Source organism: Alligator mississippiensis, chromosome 3 (assembly GCF_030867095.1).
Source record: "Alligator mississippiensis isolate rAllMis1 chromosome 3, rAllMis1, whole genome shotgun sequence".
Taxonomy (NCBI): domain Eukaryota; kingdom Metazoa; phylum Chordata; order Crocodylia; family Alligatoridae; genus Alligator; species Alligator mississippiensis.
The window spans coordinates 142,882,123-142,903,218 of record NC_081826.1 but is presented as its reverse complement, the minus strand read 5'-3'; the positions used below and the strand labels follow the sequence as shown (position 1 = coordinate 142,903,218).

Genomic DNA, 21,096 nt, shown 5'->3' with positions numbered 1-21,096 from the left:
ATTGATTTCAGCATACAGCAGGCCTGTGCGCCATATATGCACTTATTCCAAAGAATAGTCTTGCTGCAGAAAAAAAAAGTCTCATCTGAATGCTCATAAACAAATAAATAAATAGAAAGGACTGAAAATACTGGTACATTTGCTTGGCTTGTTCTTTGAAATATTTGTTGATGCTTTTTTTCATTTCACTTGCAAACTCCAAAAAGGAAACAAAGATAAGTCAGCTTGCATTTCTTCTAAGTCAGATTGTCCTGCATTTGCTTCAGTTGTGGTTTATCAAATATGATTAATGATAAACACGTAATAAATATGAAAGGTTTGTCTTGAAATATTTTGTTCAAAACTCATAAATATATTAGTAATTTTGAATGTATTTTTCAATGTCATCCATTTTTGCATGAATTAATATTAATGATAATATATGCATGACAATGTATAACATTGATTGTAGAATCCTTAACAAAAAAAAATACTAAATGTTCAAAATTATCAAAGTACTATTGTGGAAGAAATCATAAATCTTTAAATTAAGGTTAGTTTGTTGCAAATGATTTGTATTTCCTTTAATTTAGATCAGTGATTTTCAACTATTTTTTCATTTGAGGGCCCCTAAAAAGCTTTGAATGGAGGTGCAGACATCTTTGGGAATTCTAAATGGAGGTGTGGACCCCTTTGAATTGTAAGTGTTGGTATTCACATACTTTTCATTGATCATAGTCATCTTTCGTGGACCCTTTAGACACAAGTCTGTGGACGCCCAGGGGTCTGTGGACCACAGGTTGAAAACCACTGATTTAGATGGTTGTTGCTTCTTATACATTGCTATTCATCCATACAATACATCCCAATATGACCCAAATACTGTAAACACCTGTGTATTGTGTTTAACTTAAAGCATCTGAATATTTGTCTTCACTTGACATCTGGAATCAAGTTTGGATTTTATGGTACCAAAATCTTGTTAGTTCAGCTCTCTTTCATAAACGTATCAGATTTATTTTTACTACAGTTTAGGTTTTTTGGGGGTGGCTCTTACTCTTGATGCTGCTTTTTTTTTAACCACAGAAAACAGAGTTTTAAGCTTCATTAGATCTGGGAGAGTGAGGGTGAGGTGAGGGGTGCAGAATTCTTCTGTTTTGGATCTGAGAAGGTGGCATTTTTCTTTTTTTCTCTCTTTGGGTCTGAGTGGAAGCCAAGGGCAAAAGGCAGGTTTGAACTCAAGAGTCTGTATCTGAAACTTAACTAAATATCTGAGAGGTTTGGCTTCCTGGTCTCATTTTTGGTCCATCTCTATTTAATTTTTTTTTTCCAATGGAGTGGATTTGTGATTCAATCTCTCCATCTTCATGCAATGTATGACTTTATTTGTAGTCCACAAGTCATCTGAATGATGAGGTGAGAATGTATTTAGATATTAAAATAAATTCTAAGCCTCAGTGATTTTTTCTGCATCTACTGAAAATCAAGTAACAGCTACAGAGACTGACCCACATATAGAATTTATACATACTAACCATAAATATTATGTGTTAGTTTTGCAAATGTGATCACTAAGTATTTATTTCTTCTTTTCAGCATTCCTGAGACATGCATTTTGTATTTCATAAATTGCAAATTAAAAATTAAAAGGTGAACTCCTGAAATAGTATTTAAAATATGTTATACTATATTATTTTTATAGGAAGTAGAGATAAGATTTTTGTTTTTATAGAATTCACCTTCCTGGGGTTTCTATTGTCTAGCTGCTATTTAGGCACTTCAAGCCTCATAATTTAATAAGTGGAGCTACAGAAAGTCAAGTGTGTGTTGATCCTTATATTAATAAACTATGACCCACAGCTAAAATTCTAAAGGGATGGAGTGCTATCTCTTTTGTCCCATCCCCCCTTATAATACTGAATGTAAATTGACCCACTGTACATTTTCAGATCAAGCTTAGAGCTCAATTTAGATTTGAGCACATTCAAACTTCTTAAAACCCAAGTTTCATTCAAATGTGAGTTTTTTTCACTGCACACACAGCTCTAATCAAAAGTGGAGCTGTATAGAAAGGTTTAAATTTAATCCAAATCTCAGTGAATTTCATGAATCTGCCTACTCAAGCTTTACATGAGTGGGCTCATAAATGTTATTTCTACTTTTATGCATGATAGATTGCAGGCTGCTGCTGCTGCTTCTTCTGGGCTTCACAGCAAATACCACAAACCAGAGTTTGCCTTTACCTTCATGCGTTTTTCATAGATCCAGCTAAAAGTAAAACTGTACTGATTGATAATGGTTAATGAATGTGTAAACTGTTAGTAAATGTTTTCCACAGGTTACTAGCTTGTGTCACAGGCAGTTGAACTGGATAACTGATTATCCATAAAGATCACATTAGTACATTAAAGAACAATTTGTCAAATATGCAGGTGACAGAAGAAAGCTGAAAAAGGAGAGACATTAAATATTTGTTATGTTGCATGCTTAAGGGATCTCTATGTATGATAATAGACAAGATTTTGGATACTTTACTCCACATATAAATGATCTCAGGTTCTTCACCCACTCCCCACCCCCCCTCTTCCTCCCAGGGAGAAATAATATAAAATGTTTCCAGTATTTCTCTAAAGGAACATCATACACAAAGAATCAACTTGCATTCTTTTCCCTTCTGACAGCCACATTTTTGCACGGTCTCAAACAGTTTTGGAATCAACACCAAATGGATGCTCATAGATCACTTTAGAAAAAAGTGACAGATTTGGCTGGAACTTTATTTAAACACATTGTTGCAAGCTAATGCCTGTAGTTAACTTGTATTTTACAAAATGAATTTCTGGAATGACAAGATCTTTATTCTTTCCTGCTGTTGTTGTTATTTAGTGACTCCATTTTTCTCACCACTGCAAGCTAAACCTGGGATGTTTTCCTGGTCAAATGTATGACTCAAATGAGATAAAGTTACTCATCTCACATGTCATAGACTTCTAGAACCAGGTAAGAGCGAACAGTTGGTAGGATGACACACCTTGTTTTCTGAGGAATTTTCTAAGGGACAAGATAAAGTCAAAATGTAAGATGTATTTCACATTGAGATGGACTTTATTATTTTGAAACAATTTATCAAAGCTGATTTTTTTAAATGGTCACCTTTAGGTTTCAGATTCAAGCATGCCAGTTAAGTAAGGCAGCTCAAACTTTTCAGAGAGAGGTTTTTTTTCTGACTTCATGAAGTGTCAAGAAGACTTCACTGTATCACAACCACTGAATTCTCAGTTTCAAGGATTTCTCCACAACTCTAACAGGCAGAAGCATGATCAGATAGTCAGCTGGTCAAGTAACAGTGAATATCAGCTAATGAATGTGTAAACAGTTAGTAAATGTTTTCCAATGGGTTACTAGCTTCAATCTGAGCCATAATATTCTAATGAAATCTTAGGTTCCAAAGTCTAATATTCTGTGGCAAATTCCTGTCTGCCCCACATGATAGAATCACAGAAACACAATCACAGAGCTCTCAGACCAATGAATCCTCTCTTGTCCTGGGCTGATATATGAGATTTAGTTGGCTTGAAAATTGGCAGGATGTCCTACCTCTTTTTCATGGGGCAGGCGGGAGAAGAAGGGACCTGTTGACAATGCAGGGACATGGTATGCTGAGCTCAGGGCTGGGGAACAGACCCAGGAAGTAGCCTGAACATCTAGAGCAGAATCCCGTTATATTTTGCATGTTCAAATGACAGTTACCCAGTCACGTAAGTACCATTGTTCATAGATTCATAGATGTTAGGGTCGGAAGGGACCTCAATAGATCATCGAGTCCGACCCCCAAGTACCCCATTGTTGGTACTTTACACAATTTGGGATCTTATTCCATATACAGCATAGACACATGAGTAAGCCCTGAGTTAAATTGCAGGCCCAGCTCATGGTGCAGCAGCTCCTTTAATCTTGGAGTTCCCCCTCTGTGCCCCCACTACCACTGATTCATGGAGGGGCCCCACCTCTCACTGCTCGCTGCCACAAGTTAGGAATTATCTAGTCAGCTGTCTAGTTCTACTTTTGAAGCTGGCCCCCAAGGCAGCCAAGAGAGGATGATGTGTGGTGCCAGGAGAGAAGGGCATAAATCAAAGGGTGTGTGGCTCATTCAGATAAATGAAGCCCTAACTAGGAAGGGGCCCATTATTCTCAATGGGAAAGAAACTTCCCTGCTGCGCTCTACCCAATGAACATTAAATGCAAGGTCTAGTGTGCCAACTGCAGGAGCATGACTGGAAAGGACACTGGATAATGTCTGAGCACTCTGCAGGGAAATCTGAGAGATGCAGGCTTAAAACCCTCTGGGTAAGAGCTGTTTAAAATCTCTACCTCCTGCTTCCTTGGCAAGTGCTCTAACAAATGGGCTGTTAAGCCAAAGTATAGGAGGGTTCATGTCTTCCTCCCCATCCAACATCTTTTACTGAACTAACGTTTGGGGACTTAACATTCAGGTACCTGGAGCCAATTATGTGCCTGGCTACACTGAAGCCCACTTCGAGTGCTCAGTAGTTGTACATATGCCTGTGCATTTACACTGCACTGCAGGATCACAAATGGTGCATAAATGCGAAAGATGGGAAAGCATATCTTGTATTCAAAAGTGTGTCTACCTTTATCCCAACTATATATGTAGGCAAATAAAGGATATTACTGTTAGAAATATTTGTCTTTTGAAAGATGGAAAAGGATATTACCTTAAAATAATTCACAAATTAAATATAAATGGTTTCCTATCCTCTATTTATGTAAGAAAACAGTGTCTTTTAGCTTTAAGAGTGTTGACTGTTCCATCACTGCTTCATTTTCTAAAATGCTGTGGGAGGCAGAATAGTGTCCTATGAATAACTTCATGTTTTAGTCACAATGTATGTGTCCTCTGCTTCTCTGGGGAGCTAAATGCAGTGAGGATGATCTCATGGAGGCTGGTCTCCTCTGCAAAAATGTTTACTACCAATTCTTCTTTCCTTGTCCCTATTAGGAGTATTTTAGGCCAGAAGAGCTTCTGTTTGTTGTCCCTCTGAGCCCTACTGACTTACAAGAAAGTGCACGTGCTCTGAATTTTTATGTAGCTTAACGAAGGTTGAGTGGCTGAGGCATCAAACCTGGGAGCCAACTTAGAGGGGGCACAAGAATGGCAGCCATCACTGCATCTGATTCAGCCACTATCACTGCTGGCTTTATCACAGCATCACCTACATCACAGCCAACAGCTAACCTACATCTGTATAGTATCAATACCTTTTACAGAAACCTAACTATCAGGGTCTGTGCCCTGGGCAGTGGCAAAACTCTTCCTTCCCAATGCTGTACTATAATGATTTGCACAAGATTGTTCCCTGTCATAGAATCATAGAAAATTAGGGTTGGAAGGGACCTCAGGAGATCATCTAGTCCAACCCTCTGCTCAAAGCAGGACCATCCCCAACTAGATCATCCCAGGCAAGGCTGGGTCTTAAAACCCCCCAAGGATGGAGAGTCCACAACCTCTTAGGGTATCCTGTACCAGTGTTTTATTACCCTCCTACTGAAAAAGTTTTTCATAATACCTAAGCTAAACTTCCCTTGCTGCAACTTGAGATCATTGTTCCTTGGTCTGTCATCTGCCATCACTGAGAACAGTCTAGCTCTATCCTCTTTTGAACCCCCCTTCAGGTAGCTAAAGGCTTCTATTAAATCCTCTCTGTCTTCTCTTCTCAAGACTAAATAAACCTAGTTCCCTCAGCCTCCCCTCATAAGTCACATGCCCCAGCCCCCAAACCATTTTTGTTACCGTCCACTGGATTCTCTCCAATTTCTTTCGGATGTCTAGATGCATCTCAGTAATCCCTCTATGACATCTCGGATCCAGGCTCCAGGAAGGAGCAGACTTCCTGAGGCAACAGGTTAGATTGGCAGATGGATTCCTCCACCTGGTACAGAAGGGAATCTCCAACCACCACTACCCATTGCTTCCTCTTGGTGGTGATTGTCTCAATCCTTCCCACTTTTGGGAGGCCTGGCCTGTCTTCCTCCACCAATGTGAGATGCTCCTTGCCCTCAGCTGCTAGGGCTCCATATCTATTCTCCAGATGAATTCTGAAGGTGGAGATGAAGATTTCTGCTTGCTGCCAGAAGTCACAAGCTTCCGGCTTCCAGCTTCCTGGGAGTCCATGTCCTCTCCCTCTAGCGCTGCTTCTGGCAGTTCTTCCTCCACAGTCCTGGAGGTCTTCTCCAGCACTGAATCGATGAACTCCTCATGGCAGAGGATACTTCAGAGCCTCACTATCTCCTGCTGTAGCTCTCTTGCCTGTTCCCTGAAAGATATCACTAGGAGGCACTGCTCACACCACAGGCACTCCCTCACTTGGCCATCACTAGAAGGGACCTGCAACTCACATTCCCCAAAACACCAAACCTGGACCTGAGTGGAAGCCAAAATGGTGAGTGGTCCTGCCTGGAGAGAAACTTCACATGTGCAAGCAGAGGCACTGGTAGTGGCTCTGGCATTGTGACATCTTCCAGCTATTTCCTTGGCTCTCTTAATCTGCCTCTTCTCTTTACTGCCCTTCTTCCAAGCACACATTGGCCCCAAAGGGTTCCTTTTTCCCTGCTTCCTCATGCTAAGCTGAAAGGCTGTCCCCTCAAAGGGGGTGAGGAGCAAACTGCCTGCAAACTGTTTTCACTGTTTGCTGCCTCCGTTTGATGGCTCCCTGGCTTGGAGAGTCTCCTTGTATACTCTGCTGGGCCTGGACTGGTTCTGTTCCCTTGTTAGGGCTTCTGTCAGGCACAGGCAGCAATCACTCAGCTAGCAACACTTCCAGCTTCTCAGAGCACATGCCCCAAACATACATACAGCCCACCAAACAGCACTTTGTATGGGCTGCTTGGATACTTGGAATTGTGCTACTCAGAAGGGAGACACTTACTTGAACTTTTCACCATGTCACAGTCAGCATCTCATGTAGACGTGGCCACTGAGGAGAAAGAACTAGTTGTGCTAATAGATAGTGCTGACACAAAACAATTGTGTATAAACTGAACACCCATAAATTTTAGCTGGAAATTGGAAGAATGTTCCTAATTATCAGAGGAGTGAGTTTCTGGAGTACGTTTCCAGTAGGAGTTGTGGGGCAAAATATATTTCTGAAAGAAGTTGTAAGACATGATTGCCTGAACTAATACAGAACTCCATGAACCAGGAAGTCTTCCTAGTCCTATGTCCAGCATACCTATATTCCTATGTTTTACAATATAACCAAAGGAACAAGAGAAGATTTAAGCCCAGGGACTTCACAAGGAGCTGGCAGTACCCAAAATCCATGAAAAAAATCCATCCATTTCAGTTCCTAAATATATAACTATTAACCTTAGGCTCTAAAGGCTATGATTTTGGAAAATGAGCAGTGATATGGGATGCTTCTGAGTTTCAGATTCTGATTGTCACAGCATGAGTGCTCTGTAGGTTCTAGAAATTTGGTCACTATAAGGTGTCTCAGGTTGAGCATGCAAAAAAACAAGGCATTTCATATTATTTCGTTTGCAATGCCATTTAAACTGTTCTTTGAATTTAAATAATAGTTTTTTCCATTACTTGTATTATTTGGGTAACTGTGCTGAAACATAGGTAAAAAGTCTTGAGACATGGCTGTTTCATACATATCAGTATAACTTCCCAAGACAAATGATAACACCATATAAAATCCAGATATTTTAAAACTATATTTTAATTTTCATGTAATTATTCAGGAATAACAGCACTGCATCTGCCAGGGTCAAGGGTCTGAAAACATATCAAATCTTTCTGATATCTGTCACGTTATATGAAAAAAGCAGCTTGGGTGTCAAATTATATTTTAATATTTGTGCTATTTACCTCATTATCTGTGATTTTCTGCACTCTTTTATACACTTATGGACATTTGGATAAATTACAACACAATATCAAGATGCTACATCTTTGCTTTATCTAGTCAGTTGTGTTGACTCCTAAAACAGCAATGTGTTCTGTTTTAATTTTTTCCTATTTATTATCCATTCTCAGAAGCAGGTGAAGTATAAATATGAGGGATGAAATAAAAGAAAGGTATTTAAATATGCTAGAGACTAGTTGAAACCTAATTTGTTTGATAGTGGGGTTGTCTATACAAGATGCTTTACTGCACAGTAGCCTAGTTTACTGATCAGTAAGTGCATGTATCTACAGGTGCATGTGTTTACTGCACTGTAAAAACTCTTAATCACACTTCATTTGCTACCTGCAAATGCAGGTAGCAAATTTAAGCAGGTTTAGTTATTACACAGTAATAAATGTGTAGATGTGACCTGGGAGCAAGTTTGCTCCTGGGTCAACCCAATCACTAGGGGGCCTCCCTCAGGCTAGCCCCAGGGCTCTGGGATGGGAGCCTCTCCTGCTCCAGGGCTGGGCTGCCTCTATGGCAGCTCCTGCCTCAGGCTTTAAAAGCCTGCAGATGTTTTGAGCCCTGGAGTACACATTCAGGGAGACTGAGGGCACTCCAGACCCTATGTCCCTCTGGGCAGGCGAAAGCTTACCTGTGCTAGTAGGCCTGTACCCCAGTATCTCTGACTACCTCTGTACTGCTGTGCAGCTGGCAGTGCCACCCTATCAAGGGCCTCAGGGTGCTGCAGGGTGCAGCAGTCTGCTCCAGCTTCCAGCCAGGCCTGTCAGCCCCCAGGGCCAGCTGAAGGCAGCTTCTGGCTGGTAGGGCCAGCCCTACCTGCCAGCAGCTTACTCCCAGCAGCCTGCCCAGCCTGCTGTGGGGCATTACCTCTGCTGCACAGATGCCTGTCCCCTGCCATGCCCCTGCACTGGGCACAGCAGGCAGCTGCCCAGGCCCAGCAGCTCAGGAACAGCTGAATGGGGACCCAGATTGCCAGTGCGGAACCCTTGATGGCTTCCTCCCCATCTGCAGATGTGCCCATGGCTCTGTCCACTACCTGGGTCCCCAACTGGATAAAGGAGGAGACTGGCAACCTTGCGGCACTGTGGGGTGAGGCAGAAATGTAGTGTCAGTTTGAGCATAGCAGCCACTTCAACATGGACATCTATGAGGCCCTGTCAGACCAGATGCAGGAGTGCAGGCATGATCGGTTGGCGCAATTGTGCCATATAAAGGTCCAGGCCTTGTAGGTACAGTAGATCTCTGTGTCTGACCACAGCTGTTGGTCCGGCAGTGCCCACAAGTCCATGCCCTTTATTTAGCAGCAGATGGCCATCCTTGCACCCCAGGACCCAGACCACAACTATGCTGTATACAGTAGCATGCCCGAGTCCTCACCTTGGCCTGGCACCCTCAGTGACATGCCAATAAGGGAGGGCCCCTTGGCCATCCAGCAGCCCATCCTGCCCAGCTTCCCAGGTGCAGTTTCCACCAGCAGCTCAGACAGCCCTAGTCAGCACCTGCCTCACCAACTCTGCAGTCCTAAGGCCAGCCATGAGGCATGGCTGGCCATCACACTGCTGGCTGCCAGCAGCACCAGCTTCTTCCTGGTGGGGGCTCCAGCCAGGTGCCTACACAATGTGTCCTTCAGTCTGAGGACACTGGCTGGAGCTGCATGCTGTCACTGACAAGCAGGAACATGTGGAGCCACCACCCATGCCAGCCCTGGCCATGCAGTAAGGCCTGCATTAGAGGGGGGAGGGCCTTCTGGCCCTTGGCCCTGCCCCCACTTGCCACCCACCCTGTCCACACTCTGATCGCTATGGGTTTTCCCCCACAGCATGCAGAGAAGCAGGACACAGGGCAGAACTTTACTGATCAGCCCATGCCCCTGCAGTTAGGCGGGCACAGGCTTCTTGCACACCGAAGAATGAATCTATGCCAGTGGCAATGTCTTCCTCAGGGGGGCAGCGATGTGTAGCACAGCCACGGGTAGCCCTCCAGGTGGTAGCAGATCTTGTGGGGCAGCCTTGGCTTGCCCCCCCATGTCATCATAGTTCAAGGTCCTGTACCAGGTGCACACATGTACCTGAGGCACCATGAAGACAAACGGCATCAGGGCATAGTAGATTGGGCTGCACAAACAGCTCATCATGCACCACCAGGGCACATGCAGCAGGGCATGCTTGGGGTGCAGCAGCAGTGCAGTGGGGGACTGGCCCCAGGGCACCTCCCCAGAGAGGTTCCCTGCAGAGCGTAGGGGTGCAGGCAACTCATCTCAGTCTTCTGGGAACCCTGCACTTCCCAAGGCCAGGCACCATGACCTGGGAAACAGTGCAGCAGAGTGGTTGGTCTGCAGGAGAAGAGGGGTGTGGTGGGATCTGGGGCTGTGCCAGGAGGTGCTGCCAGGATCCTGGCCTGTCCTGGCCTGGGAATGGGGCAGGGGAGGCAGGCAGCAGGTAGCCATCACCCAGCAGCCCACCAGCCCCAGGGGATCATGCAGGGATCACCTGGGTCCAGGTCTGCCCGGCCAACTTACCATGATTCCTGGGCATGTGTGCATGGATGACCACCAATCTGATCATCTTACATGTGTATGTAGTGAGCATAGTGCTGGGAATGGGTGTGTGGGTGGGGTGGGGTGGGGTGGGGGGTGGTAGTGCAGGTGGGCTGGAGCAGGGACTGCTGGAGGAGGTGATTGGCTACAGTCTCCTGCACCCACTGCACTGGCCCCTGCTGGCTGGTATGCAGCTCCCCTCGTGCCTTGGTGGGGTGGCAGGGGCGGGGCCAGGCCTGGTGCTGTTGCTGCCATTGGTGCTCCCATTGCAGGCATCCTCTACCTGCGATGCCTCCTCCATCCAAGCCTCATGGAACAGTTTCCCCCAGGCCTCGCAGCACACAGGCTGCAATGATGACCTGGGGGAGGTTCTCCTCAGTGAACTCAAGGCAGGCAGTGAGGGTGTACCAGTGACCCCTAAGGCAGCCGAAGGTGCACTCCATGAGGGTGTGGGTCTAGCCCAGGTACTGGTTGAAATGGGCCTGGCAGGGGTCCATGTGTCCAGTGTAGGGCTACATCAGCCAAAGCAGGAGTAGGTAGGCAGGGTCCCCAGTGAGCAGGGGCAGGACCACAGCAGCGACCAGCTCTAGGTCTAGCACCCCTGTCATGAAGTGGGCACTCTCCACCAGGGCCCGCAGGCCAGATTTTCAAAATATGCAGGCATTGTGGGCCCTGCATGCCCAGCTGGCACTTATGTGTATGAATGTGCTTCAGTGGTCCACAACAGCCTGCAGGACCATGGAGTGAAATCCCCTGCAGCCATACTAGGGCCAGTCTCTGTGGGGCAGGCAGGTGATGGGGATGGGGGTCCTCCCCAAGGCCCTGGCACACTGGGGGAAACCCAGGCCGTAGAACCTCACCACCACCATCGTGGGGTAATGGATGCAGAGCATGTCCTGGAGGGCCCCACACACCTCCAGGATGGCCTTCCTGGCAGTGGCCTTGCCCACACCAAAGAGGTGGCTGACATACTGCAGGCTGGCAGATGTGGCCAGTTTCGGCAGGGTGAGGGCCAGCTGGGTGTTTGTGGGGAGAGCCTGGTGCAGCTAGTGTGCTTCTGCTCCAGGTGGGGCCAGAGATGCTGGAGAAGGCCCCCGAAGGTGGTCCAGTTCAGCTGGAACACATCCGTCTACTGCTCATCATCCCAGGTGTGCTGGATGATGTTCAGCCAACAGCCCTGGCTGGAATGGTGAGCCCAGAGGTGGCGGGGCTGGGGGCCCAGCAGGGCAATGGTGGCCCTAGTGATGACATCCAAAAGCCTCTCACTGGAGTCCCTGCTGGCAGCAGCTGTGTGGTTATGGCAGTGGCCCTGGGATGGCACGAGGCAGGCAGGCAGGTGGTCGCTTGGCATGGGGGAGCTAGGCGGGGTGAGATGGCCATAGGCCAGTGGCCATCAGGAGCCCAGGGCACTGATTGTTACTGCCAGGGGCAGGAGCTGGAGCAGCCATAGTGCAGGGAGGCAGAGTGGGCAAGAAGACAGCTGCTGTGTGCTGCCTCTGCGCTGGGCACACTGATCCTGGGCAGGGAAGTGGCTAGCCAGGGAGAAGAGAGCAGGGCTGGTTTTTAAAGATGGCTGCTGGCAGCTGCAACGGGAGCCTGGAGAAACCCTGGTGACAGCAGGGGCCCATTGCTGGGCTGCAGGAAGTTTGGTACTAAGAGCAGCAAATCTTCTCCCTAGTCCCTGCATGTGTAGACTCCTGCCTGGGAGCACTTAATTGTAGTTTACACTATAGTAAACTGCGCCTGAATCAAATGCATGTGTAGACATGCCTAGTGAGTTGGAAAAAAGTGGGTCTCTTCTACTGCCTTGTATTTTTGCTGCTTCCACCTGTTTTAAAGTGTTTAAATAGACTACTCAGGTTGCTAAGGACTTTTCTAAAGGCTTTCCCGGGAGTATGAATTTCTTCTCACAGTTTGGTTTCTACCTGACAATTCATAGGAGAGTTTCTCTCTGTGATGGAAAGCACTCTCTAAATATGCCCAGCATTTCCTTCTGATGGAAAAGAGCTGCTGGTTGGTAATTTCTCAGGGTTTTTTTTGGTGCTGATATTATCTTTTTCTTAAATGAGTGCAGTTCTTAGTAGACACCTGCTTTCAAAGGCCTGTAGTTTCCTATTCACCACTCTTAAATCTTCATCTCTTACAACTGTATGTTAGTTTTGAGATTATGTGTGCATGGTAAAGTTTCAGTTTTGTTCTGGTGCTGTGTAGCTTTGATTTCAATATGTAGTTTAGTGAATATTGCTGATACTTTTTCTATCCTTGATGTCATTTTCTTCTTGAGGTCTCCACTGACTAGTATTGTGCTGACCAGATATGCAGACTGTTTTTCCATCTCCATGCTTTTACCTTCTGTGACAGACTATGGGTTTTACTGTGATATTCTTTTGTTGACTATGTTCGTTTTGGTATAATATTTTGTGACTCAGTTTACCTCATCAGCCTGTGTACAGAGAATGAAGGATTAATTTCCAGGGCTAGCAATATGCAGGAGGAAACAAGATGTACAACCATCAACCAATTCTTGAATGGCTTTATTGACATATCAACAAAGGTGAGATGCCTGACATCCAGGTGGTGTACAGAAGAATGATTTTATCCCTGTTTGGCCTGTTTTCTTCCTAGCTTGTTTGTCTTTGTAGTTTTTCAGAAGTGCTATTCAGTAGGGGAATATCATGAGCAAAGTATAGATCTTCTAGGCATTCACCATCTATCCATGTTTGCCAATGTTTGCACTGCCTGTATGTTTCTTTATCCAGCCTATAGCAGCACTGAACAGCAGCAGAGAGAGAATACAGCTTTGTTTCACATCTGTTGTCTTCTGGTGTACCTATGAAATACTTTGCATCTCTGCACATGGCGCTCAAGATGTTGACAGTTTTAGCTGAGATTCCATAGGATGCTTCACAATGTGGGTCTATGCAGCTTGTCAAGTGTCTTTGAAATTCCATGAAGTTGTGAAGAAGAAAGCCTGTCATTCCAAGAACTATTTTATAGCAATCTTTAGTATGAATATGTTGCCTAGCCAGGATCTCTTGGGCCTGGGTCCAGTATGTATTCCTCTTAGCCTCATGGCCACTGTTTCTTTCATGTGGCATAGTATCTCTCTGCAGAAGTCTAAGTGTAATGGATGGGAGGATAAGATAATAGTTAGTTCCCCCAAAATATTAGTTAAAGGCAATACTTTCGTATTTGTTTGATCTGAATCAGGCTTTTAGTTTATATTTGGATATACTAGCAGGGAAAACATTGTTCTTGAATTTATAAAAATCTCATAGGTAAAGATTGTAGTTGGCCTTAATGCAGTTGCAAGTGCAAAGCAGAGCTAGATCTCTTTGAATGCTAACAGGCATGCAGGCTACCACTCTAACACATGGCACTTTACATAAGTGCCATGCGCTGGAGCGGTCCCCCTGGCCCAACAGGTATTTGCCTGCTGGGCTGGGGTGGGGGGAGTGGATTGAACTCCACTTTGGAGCTGATTGAGCAGAGAAGTCTGCCTATAGATTCTCTCCCCTAGCCCTGTCCCCCCACCTCCGGTACCAAAATTCTATCAAATCACATTACATATTCGTCCCCGCAATTTTATGTTTTGGACTGGACATGTTTTATGCACAAGTATATTTTATACACCAAAACCACAATAATTATCCAATTCCTAGATTGCTAAAGAAAACAACACTTTGGCAATTTCTATTTTAACCTATTATTGAAATGGGTATATTGCTAAAAAGGCAAACACAATTTTCACTAAACCTTAGCTGATATATGTCATTTCTCTCCTATTTTTATGAAAATTCTGTGATAACCATAATCAATGACCATTTGGATACAGCTTGCACACAAAAGGCTTAATTTGGCCACTGGTTCAAAAATTCAGCCAGGCACCTGATTCAGCACCCCCCTTCCCCTCCCCCTGCAAAACAGAAGCACATGTTCAATTTCAAGTATAAGAGTAGCCCTATTGACTTTGAGTGTGGGGTTTTAATACCACTTAGAAATTATTTGGAATGAGACTAGTTAGTTATATCAAGTCAAATTTGTTCCAAGTTAAAGACTAGCAGGGCACATCTATACAAGATGCTAAATGTGCAATAGATAAATTCTATTGCATATTAGCACATCATGGCAAAAGCTGTGCTATTGCACTAATGTGCAGTAGAATTAGTCTACCGTGCATTAGTGGCACTAAAAAGGCATGCACTGGTGCTACTGCGCAGTAGCACCAGTTACTGCACATTCAGTTAGTACCTGTTATTACAGGAGTCCAGGAGAACTGGCTGTATTTTAAAAAAATCTTACTGAGGGCACAGGAACAAACCATCCCGATGTGCAGGAAGAACAGCAAATGTGGCAAGGTACCAGGTTGGCTTAGCAGAGAACTCTTCAGTGAGCTTAAGCACAAAAAAGAAGCTTATAAGAAGTGGAAGCACAGACAAACAACTAGGGAAGAGTATAACAATATTGTCTGGGCATGCAGGGATGAAGTCAGGAAGGCCAACTAACTAGAGTTACAGCTAGCAAGGGACAAGGGGTAACAAGAAGGGTTTCTACAAGTATGTTAGCAACAAGAAAGTCAGGGAAAGTGTGGGTCCCTTACTGAACGGGGAGGCAACCAAGTGACAGCTGATGAGGAAAAGGCTGAAGAACTCAACACCTTTTTTCCCTTAGTCTTCACAGGCAAGGGCAGCTCCCAGACTACTGCACCAGGCAGCATAGTTCGGGAAGGAGGTGAGCAGCCCACAGTGGTGAAAACAGATTAGGGACTATTTAGAAAAGCTGGACATGTAGAAGTCCATGGGGCAGTATGCAGGGCACCCAAGGGTGCTGACAGGGGCAATGTGTAGGGGATGCATGCGGATGCACGTGCACCCCCTGAACATGGTGGTGCACCCCTACAAAAAGGTGCTGCTGATCCCTGCTGGCCACCGCCATCACTGTTGGCGACGTCTGTGGGTGGCCGCCGGCCCCTGGTCGGCACTCGCCACCCTTCCCCTCCCCTGCTGATGACACTGCCGGTGGCATTTGCGGGAGCTCCCACTTACTGCTGCTGCATTCCCACTGCCGCACTCCTGCTGCCACCATACCCCCCCAGCTGCTGGGGGCACATGTCGTTCATGGGTGCTGAGTTGGCTGATGTGATTACAGAGCCACTGGCCATTATCTTTGTAAGATTGCTCGTGGCAATTGGGGGAGGTCTTGGATGATTGGAAAAGGCAAATATAGTGCCCATCTTCAAGAAAGGGAAGAAGGAGGATCCAGAGAACTACAGACCAGTCAGCCTCACCTCAGGCCCTGGAAAAATTGTGGACCAGGTCCTCAAATAATCCATTTCTAAGCACATAGAGGAGAAGGTGGTGAAGCACTGGAACAGGTTACCCAGAGAGGTGGTGGAATCGCCATCCTTAGAGGTTTTTAAGGCCTGTCTTGACAAAGCTGTGGCTGGAATGATGTAGTTTGGGATGGTCCTGCTTTGAGCAAGGGGTTAGACTAAATGACCTCTTAAGGTCCATTCCAGCACTAATTTTCTATGATTCTATGATTACAGGGACCAAACTTAAGGTTCAGGTCCTACAGTATATTAATAAACTTGTAGACATGCCCACAGGTTTGCAAATGCTTACTATGATCACCTTTGCAAAGTATATGTTAAACCTTCTTAGAAATTCCTATAACATTCTGACCCTACAATAAAACTGGAAGCTGATACAGGTATCACTGAAATCAATAAAAAAACCTGACTGACTTCATTAATATCAGGTCCTGGTTCTTGCTTTGTCCATGGGGTTTAACTCAAAAAGAGGTGCTAGTCAGTTTGGCTTTAGACAGTATTTATATTACAGAAAATGTACTCCTATAATCCCAGTCTGCCTCATGCATGTGCCACATGCTGTATTGATGTGAATCCAACAATAATAAAGCACTCGAAATGTGAAAGGAAGAAACTATTATGCATAAGTCATTGTAAGTACAAAGCCAATTTTGCATTGTAGGATGGAGTCCAGAAATATACTAAAAGTGAGGAAAGAGATTTCTTTCTCTAAAAACAAACCTGAATCTTAATTTAAGCAAAGTTTTGCTGAAGTGATTTTCTTTTCTTTATTTTTCCTGCATAGTTTAACCTTCACCCATGTGCTGCAGAACCTCTTTATAGTAACAATGCTGTTGACAGGCTGCTTTCTTATTTGCCAAAAGGATGAAGATCATTGGTTTCTAATTTTAAACAAACAAAAAAGTTTTTAATCTCCTGAATTACCTTGATTATTTTGTGAAAGAATTCTCTATAATTTCAGCATTTTTCCTAAGGTCCAATTTTTGGAAAACTTGGTAATCATCAGCAATCAGGGATGCCAACTGAAAAAAAAAAATACCCAGAACAATTCTTAACTGATGATCTGCATAGTTTTTATGGACAACATTTTTTACTAACATATTTTGTTACATGTAATACATTTTTACTGACATATTTTGTTACTTAATGTAATCTAAATTAGTGCACAACCACACACACACAGAATCCAGGGAGGGCCTGCCCCTCCACCCCCTTTCACAGAGGGGATGTACTGCAGGAGGTCCCTGAGGAGGCTGGTGCAAAAGGAATGCAGGAATTTTGCAGGATGGCTCTGTGCACTCCCAGTACTCACGGTCTCTGACTCATTCCTTGCCCCCTGAACTACCCTGGAACTGCCATGATATGTGCAGATCAGAGGAAAAAGTCACATCCTTCCAGGGTACAGGGAGCAGCTGCTTGCTGCAAGGGAAGCCAATGCCCAAGCCCAGCTAAAGTCAGAGCCTAGAGGTGGATGACCAGCTTGGTGCCCAATGGGGTACCCATACAATGGGAGGAGGGATGGTGGGGATCAGGGCTTGTTGCCTTGGGGGCATCCCCAGTCCCCTTCACCCCCAACTGTAGCTCTGACATTTGTCTATTCTCAGACCATTGTTGCCTCCCAAGCCATGCTAGTGGGCTTTTTGTGTTTGGCTCCCAAGGTGACCTGCTCCTTTCCCCAGCCAGTTCTGCACTACTCACACCACCCCAGGAGATGCACGCAAGTTGTGCACTCTAGAGACTGGACAGGACGGAGGGGAGAACTTGGGCATAGGATGTGGACACTCCAAGCTCTGCCTCCTGTGTTTGAACTTGCTCCCTGCCAGCCAGTCCTGCTCTTGCCTACCCCCTCCATCCTGAAAGCAAACAAGGAGGCATCCATCCTCCCACACATACAATACCTAAGTGTTTCCACATTCCAAAGATCCCAGTGGGCAGCAGTGCAGGGAGCAGGGCTTCCAAGCATCTTTACATATTATGGACATCAAAATATTTTTACGGACAAAGGTTTTTTTAACCACTTATTTTATGAATTGTCTGTAAATCTTTGGATGGTTCACAACCCTGTCAGCAATGGCCATTTGGCTACAGATTACATATAAAGGACTAAAAATATCAGCTAAGTACATAAGCACATGGCCATTTTCAAGCATCAGAGTTGCCCTATTGACTTCAAAGTTCTGATTACATGCTCAATGTTCTGTACATGCTCACTATTTTTCTGGGCTGTGTTTAGTCCCATTCATAAAATGCAAGTTAGTAGAATACAGTGACTCAAAAAAGATATTAAAAACCATCACATTTGTCATGGACTAGCTGAAGAAGTTATGGGACTGGTATGTCCACATATTGCCGTTCCAATTGGGGTGAACAAGTGGCTGAATACACCACTCCTCTTCCACTACAAGTGGCAAGATGGAAAACGTACGTCCTAGCATGCCTTGCTCTGGGAAAGTGTCTGTGGTTCCCCTGACTGCCAATGTAAAGTGAAGTGTTTATGGGATGTTCAAACTGTAGAAGAAAATATTTTTTGTGGGAGGATTTTTTGTGTCATTCACTGTGCAGCTCAGGCCGTGACTGCTCACTTGTATTTCCACTGCATTTCTGCTGCCACCATTGACCATGACCATCACCATCAGTTGCTATGGATCTGGATATGGTAGTCATCTTGCAGACATTATTGGTTCAGTGTCATGAACTTGTGGGTAGGACTGAGCACAAATGATGATGTTGGCAGACTGATGGCCACCATGACTACTTCCATTTATGTCAAGAACAAAGGAGCAGTACTTGCAGGGAAGAACTCATACACATGCTTGCTGCCAAACAATGGGTGGTCCATGGCTATGTCCAACTCCTAATCCATGGCAGCAGTTGAAGCCCTGAAGATGTTTTGGCTGCACGTCAGCATATTATGGCCAGGCAGATGTGAGAGTATCTCCAAACTGCAGAGCAACATTTCTGGGCCAGGAAGACAAGCAGTGACTGGTGGGGGTGGAACATCATGGTCACATGGGATGACAAGCAGTGGTGTAAAAACTTCTGCATGTCCAGGGGGACCTTTGTGAAGATCAGTGCTGAGCTCACCCTACACACACAGCAATTTGTGCAGAGACAACAGTGAGATGGGAGCTCATATCTGTGCAGAAGTCACTGCCATCCCTGTATGAAAACTCATGACCTCAGACAGCCTCCAGTCCATGGCAAACCATTCTGGTTCTGTCAAGTCAAGAGCTGGAAAAGCAGTGCAGGAGATATCATTGCAGGAGGATTACCACATGGTAATCCAACAGATGATTGTCTCATGGATCATACATGTTGCCGACCCAAAAGAAATTGAGGTCCCCCAACTGCTTTGGGGCTGTTGAAAGCATAAACATCACTACCCTTTCTCCTGCACTCCATGGCCATGAATCCATCAACCAGAAGAGCTACTTTTCACTTTTGCTTTAGGCAGTTGTGTACCACTGTGACCTTTTCCCATGTAAAATGTTGGCAGCTCAGGCAAGGTGCACAATGCCAGAATATTTAGGAGCTACCTCCTCCCTGAACTGGTGGAGCAGAGAGAGTTTGTTCCTGCCATGACTGACATCCAGCTTAAAGGAGTGACTGTACTGCCACTACTAATCAGAAACACTTCCTACCCACTGCACCCCTGGCTGATTAAAATATTCACCGCATGCCTGGATGCCCAGAATAAACTGTTAACTACCAGCTCAGCAATTGCAGAGTGGCTTTGGAGTGTTCTTTCAGACATCTCAAGGCTTCCTGGAGATGCCTGAGGATATGAGTGGATGCCAGTGAATGCAATGTGCCCATTTGTGGTCTTGTCATGCATGCTCTACAACATCTGCAAGGCCAAGGGGGAGCCCCTGCCTGAATGTCTGCCAGTCAAGGCAGAGCAGTCCCCAGCTCCTATAGACACAATACCTACAAATTCTTAAATGGAGGCCAGGTATCTGGCACTGCATTTGCGAGACATGCTCACTGAGCACTTTGCCATACACCAGGCTGTGAGTTGGAATGGTGAATCATAGAATGATGCTGGGTACCCAATTAAACAATGTCATGCTAAACTCGTGCTCTCATGTGGTTGTCTCCAGTGCAGGCAGAGAGCATGGGGTAGAGTATATGGAGGTGTCATGTTAGGGTGGGGAAAAGTTCAGCCAGGTGTTGGGCCATGCTCCCAGTGATGTGGAAGGGGGAAGAGGGAAGGGAGACAGTGAAAGCATGGGCTGTGCAAGGCTGTGGGTTTCTCCAGAGACAGATGGAAAGAAATAAACATTAAAGGAGAAACAACTTAGGCTGGCTGAGCAGTGCTTCTCTGCTCACCTTGCTTTTTAAATCAGTGCCAGGCTGCTGAAACCAGCTCCTGGGAGGGAGGCATGGAGAAAGGGAGGGAGAAAGGCATAGCTGGTGTTGGAGCAGCAAGCAGTACATTGAGCATCCATATATTTTGGTGCTTTTTATGCCCCTGAACATTCCTGCTCTGTGTACATGGTGAACACAGTGTATAAGCAGAATTGTGTTCAACAGCACAAGAAAAATGTGAAAAAGGGGAAGTCAATGGAAGAAGTAAACACTCAATGTTAAAAAAGCAATATCTAGAAAAACATACACAGGTGAAAACCATCACTCCCCGGTGAAAGCAAGCATGCCACAGATTTGGTGCAGCCGTAACATGTGAACACAGCTTGTCCCCAGATGGTGGCAGTTAGGGGTGTGCAAAGCAGGCCCTATTCAATTCTGATTCAGATTCGGCCCAAATCAGGGACAGTGATTCGATTAATTGATTTGGATCACTGTCCCTGATTCGATTCAACCGAATCCAAATCTGAAGATTCGATGCTGATTCAGAGAATCAGCAATTCAGACATAGACACAGCTTTAAAAGTTTTTTTTTACATACCTTGAGCTACCAGCGCGGCTTGTGAATGCTGTGCATGGAGCATGGAGATTCTGGTCCACTTCCAGGTCCGCCGGGGAGTGTGCCCCCCCACCCCATGCCTCCCCTGGCTCAGTGATTGGCCACAGGGGGACCCCAGGTGCCCCCATCCAGACCCAGGATGTACCAGTCACCGAGTCAGGGGGACATGGGGGGCCCCCCGTGTGCTCCCCGGTGGACCCGGAACCAGAAGTGGTTCTGTTCCACTTTTGGGCCTGCTGCCAAGAGTGCTGGGGAGCACCCCCTGCGCTTCTGTGGGATTCTCCATGCACCCCAGCATCACAGTGTTCAAGAGCTGCCTGCTACCTAGAGGTATGTAGAAAAAACATTTAAAGCTGTGTCTATCCCTGAATCTTTCCAAATATCT

The 21,096-nt window shown here is 45.5% G+C and overlaps 1 long non-coding RNA gene across 1 annotated transcript in view; it reads left to right on the top strand.

Moving 5' to 3' along the window:
• The first annotated feature begins 3,552 nt into the window (after window positions 1-3,552).
• Window positions 3,553-21,096, top strand: part of LOC109284028 (uncharacterized) — a 46,321-nt gene continuing 28,777 nt past the window's right edge. The window contains exon 1 of the long non-coding RNA XR_002091338.2: window positions 3,553-3,737. This is a non-coding gene — a long non-coding RNA (uncharacterized LOC109284028). The remainder of the gene's footprint in view (window positions 3,738-21,096) is intronic.